The sequence below is a fragment of the Hibiscus syriacus genome, unplaced genomic scaffold (genome assembly GCF_006381635.1).
Source record: "Hibiscus syriacus cultivar Baekdansim isolate YM2019G1 unplaced genomic scaffold, ASM638163v2 tig00110893_pilon, whole genome shotgun sequence".
Lineage (NCBI taxonomy): Eukaryota > Viridiplantae > Streptophyta > Magnoliopsida > Malvales > Malvaceae > Hibiscus > Hibiscus syriacus.
In genome coordinates, this window is record NW_024062901.1 from 8,105,641 (window position 1) to 8,110,673 (window position 5,033).

Here is a 5,033-nt window from a genome sequence, read left to right on the forward strand (position 1 = left end):
TCTCCTTCAGCAGCTCAACATTTAGATAAACAACCACAAAAATTCAAATTGAAGCTTAAGCTTATCAGGAAAATGCATGAGAGAGAAGTAAAATGGAAAGCTCTGCAACTTCTTCTTTATCGTAGACCAAAAAAAGATGAGAGTAGTAATGGTGGTGATGGAAATGGTGAGAAAGTAGTGGATGTTCCTTCAGTTAGTTTTTGTAAACTCTTCAGATTTGTTGATGGCTTGGATTTTTGTTGATGGGAATTGGGTTACTTGATGCTCTTGTACACGGCTGTTCTTTGTCAATCTTATCGAGTTTTTTAGTTCTAATGCTAATAACACAGACAAGACGATGCAATAACTTTTAAAGTTTATTAGCTTTTTTTTCTTTCCAAAACCAATTTTCTCTTTTTGTTTAAACCTAATGAATTTTCAATAAAAAGGGTAAATGTTTCTTTCTTTTATTTTCTTGATTTGTAGTGTGCATTTTACTTCATTGTGGTAGGTGTTACAATTTGAGCATCTCCAAGGATAGGTCAGTCAAATTCATTGAGAAGACGGTTTTTTTTTTATTACTTTTAGTTCAATATTCTAGGTTATGAACTAGAGAAAAGAAAACATCAAAGATTAGGATAAAATACTTAGAAGCATCTTTGAATCAAGATATTTAATTTTTTTTATAAACAGCGGTATCCGATCTATTGATCGACTAATCCAGATCTGGTACTATAAAGGCAAGGGTGATCCTCTCAACCCAGTTTACTCCACTCGTAATTGCCAGAATTCAAACCTTTGACCTTGACCTTGGTTAAGGAAGATATTTAATATCAAATAGAACATTTGATCTTATGTTTTTCATCGACACTTATACAATGATGGTACAAGATGACATTAGTAAAAAAGTAAAAATTGGACTAAAATATATAGTCTTCAAAAAAGTTTTCTTTCTTGCCTTCTTTGGTGTCGAAGTGAAATTTACTTCTTTTTAATTTGGCTTGTTTCGTGTAGTTGAGTAATTTTATTCACTACATAGCAACCTTTGTGTTTAGGTTTTACAACAAAATGAAAATTGGTTTTGATCACATTCGTAGTGGCTCTTCTCATTGCTTTGATTGGAGCAATCTATACCACCACATTAGTCAAGGTCTCTACAAAAAGCCAAGAAAAATATTCTAGAACATATAAAAAGGGTGCAAATTCTTCAAAAAAAAAAAAATCGAGGATCAATTTTTCTATTATACTTGAAGAATACAAAGAATAAAAATATATTTTTGAAATATTGAAGTTAGAATTATATAAAATACAATTAAAGACACAATTGAAGAATTAATGAAATATTGGGGGGCTAATATTACTATTATACTTGAAATATTGGGGGGCTAATATTACATTTCTTTTGTCATTAATGCTTCTTTTTTATGAGAAAACATTCCATTTCACATTCAAAACTTAAATGAAGCATTAATGGAACATCGTAATATCTTTCATTGAAGACGTAATTAATGTGAAACAAATAATGCGTTATAATATTATTCGTTAAACTTTTAACTTAATAAAATGAAGCATCAATGTATCGTTGTGAAAGAAATGTCTTTTAATTTGAAGGAAGTAACCTAAGGACTAATAAACATTAATGATTTTTATAACATCTTTAAATTAAATACAAAAAATTGAACAATGTCCTGAATTCAAGATAACTGAGATCATATATATATAAGGATTGAGTGCTATACAGCTCCCAATGTGCTATAAGTAGAGTTCATAAATGCCAGAAGCCCAAAGGTTAAAAGAAGAACATGTTGCCGTGTTGGCCTTCCCGTTCGGCAGTCACAATCTAGCCATCCGAGGACTGGCCTGCAGGTTGGCTATTACAGCTCCCAATGTGCCGTTTTCTTTCCTGACCACACCAAAATCTAATGAGTCCTTGTTTTCCACTTTTAATCTTAATGTGTCCGTTCCCAATAATATCAGAGCTTATAATGTGGAGGATGGTGTGCCCATCAATCATGTTTTCAGTGGAAACCCAGTGGAGAGATTGGACCTTTTCCTTAAAGCAACCCCTGGAAACTTTCAAAAGGCCTTGGATGTTGCAGTCATGGAAACTGGGAGGAAAGTTAGTTGCTTAGTCACGGATATGTTCTTGACATCTGCTGCAGATATGGCGGAGGACATGCACGCTACTTGGATACCAGTTTGTGTTTCGATTCCACACAGTCTGTCTGCTCATATTTACACTGATCTCATTCGCAGGCTTTTCAGAGATGGCGGTGGTGACGAAAATGGTGGCAAATTCCAACCCCAAACTCTGGAAATGATCCCCAGGGTTGTCTCCAATTCACGTTACGGATTTATCTGACGAAATATTGCCTAAACGTTCGAAAGAAACTTTCTTTTCCTACACGTTGAGCAAGATCTGGTGTGTTTTGCCTCGATCTAAGGCCATTGTAATGAGTTTTTGCCAAGAGCTTTATCCCACACCACTTTTAGATGATCTCAAATCCATGTTCCCAGCTTTGCTGAACGTTGGTTTTTTAACGCAAGACCTTCCCCCGCCACCATTACCACCATCGGAATCAGATGCGACGGGATGTTTATCATGGTTAGACAAGCAAAGTTCGAAGTCGGTTATGTATATTAGCTTCGGAACAACGGCGGCACCACCGGAGGAGGAGTTAAAAGCCTTGGCGGAGGCGGTCGAAGAAAGCGGCCTTCCGTTTCTCTGGTCTCTTAACAATGAGCATAAGCACCGTTTACCTGATGCGTTTCCTGAAAGGACAAGCAAGCAAGGGAAACTGGTTTCATGGGCACCCCAAACCATGGTGTTGGGACATGGTTCAACAGCTGTGTTTGTGACACATTGTGGGGCGAACTCTGTGTTCGAGAGCATTGCAAATGGTGTGCCGATGATGTGCAGACCGATGTTTGGGGATCATGGGATGATTGGACGTGTGGTGGAGGAAATATGGGGGATTGGTGTTAGAGTAGAGGCGAATGTATTCACAAAGAGTGGGGTACTCAAGTGCTTGAACCTCATTTTGGGACATGAAGAAGGGAGGCAAAATGAGAGAAAGGATTACAGCAATGAGAGACCTTGTCTTGAAAGCTGTTGAACCAAGTGGAAGTGCTTCTCGCGACTTCAAAACTTTATTAGAAACAATCTTCAATCCATAATGTTGTATAATCTTCCAAAAATTGTTCGTTTTATAATGTTTGATATTTTTGTTTTGGAAACATCAATTAAATTCGAAAAGAAAATCTGATTTTATGCGAATAAACCTTGTTTACTAGTAATATTTTCTTGCTTCATATATGCTTCCACATAATATGATTAATAATTATTTGTGCTATAAAAGTTTTTTTTCATTAAGTTAGTGTATACGCTTAAAAGATTGGAAGTTAATATTTATTTAGAACATTTTTAATTAATAAAGTGCACACACTCCGCAAACATAATTATTCAAATTCATAACTTTTAGCCAGAACAATATCCTTTTAATAAATTATATTTATTTATAATTTAAAATAAGGGTCTGTTTGTTTGCCTGTAATTGGTTTTCCGGAAAATGAATTACTGAAATATGAATTACTGAAATTTGAATTACTGGAATTTAAATTACTAGAAAATGAATTACTGGAATTTGAATTCTGAAAAATGAATTACATTTCTGGAAAATGAATTACATTTCTGGAAAACGTTTTATGATGTTTGGAAAATGTTATTTAAACATTTTTTCCACTAGTTGAAGAGTTTTTTAAAAATTATTTATTACAAATATTAAATATAATAAATAATATTATTTCTCGTAAAACTTAATATTATTATTTTAAAATATTAAAATAATTTATTTATTATTAAATATTTTTTTATAATTTTATTAATAAAAATATTAATATTAGTATATTTTAGTGAAATAAAATATTATAAATTATATTAATTATTTATTAAAGTAATAGTGTTATATTATATTTTAAAAATATTAATTAGTATATTTTAAATATCTTTACTAGGATATGTTTTAAATATATAAATAATATTATTCATTATTAAATATATAAAAAAATTTATTATGTATTATTAAAATAAAAAATATAATATCTTATATTATTATAATATAATTGATTATATTATTAAACTAAAAATATAATATTTATATTATTATAAATATTAATAAATATATTTTAAATATTTTATTAATTAATATTTTGATGAAAATGATATTAAAATATTTTATTAATATTAAATTCATAAGAAAAAATTATTTTGAGTATTTTTTGTTTGAAGTGAAAAGTTCGGAAAATGACTTACGGAAAATGAATCCGTAAGTCATTTTACAGAAAACACAAAGGAAATTTTGTTACTAGGAAAATGAATTACGTTCCGGAAAACGAATTACGTGAAACAAACACGGGAAAACATTTTCCGGAAAATGAATTACGTGAAACAAAGACGGGAAAACATTTTCCAAAAAACGAATTACATGAAACAAATACGAAATTTCGGAGAAAACCAATTCCGTAATTGGTTTTACGGCAAACAAACACACTCTAAGTAAACTTATACACACAAGAGTAATATTATATTTAGAATAAATCCATACCATGTCTTAGTTTACTTGATATTAAATTATAAATAAATATAATTTATTAATTGATACTTAGTGATTAAAAAGAATGTTGGTATATATGTGTGTGCGTGAATATAATTTATTAATTAATCTTTAGTGATTCTATCACACGATATAAAACTCTTTTAGTTTTATACAGATTTAGAACTATTAGATAAGCGAAAACAGATGATTGAGATTATTAAAAGTAGGAAATATGAAGATATATATTAGGAAAAAACAACGAGTAAATCTCATCAATCTATTTTCTTTCATCCGAGGGCGGGTCATAGTGAGATCGTACGATGATTCAAATAAAAAATTAAAAGTAGTGGTTAGTAGTTAGAAGTTAGAAAAGTTAGTGATTAGTAGTTAAAATTAAAAGGTTTCGAATCATAATAATGTGGATCTTACCCTGGATTGGGTCACTACAAGATCGAATCG

General features: G+C 30.8%; 1 pseudogene; it reads left to right on the plus strand.

The window, feature by feature from the left end:
• Nucleotides 1-1,750: 1,750 nt before the first annotated feature.
• LOC120145676 lies at nt 1,751-3,156 on the plus strand (annotated as a pseudogene).
• Nucleotides 3,157-5,033: the final 1,877 nt, after the last annotated feature.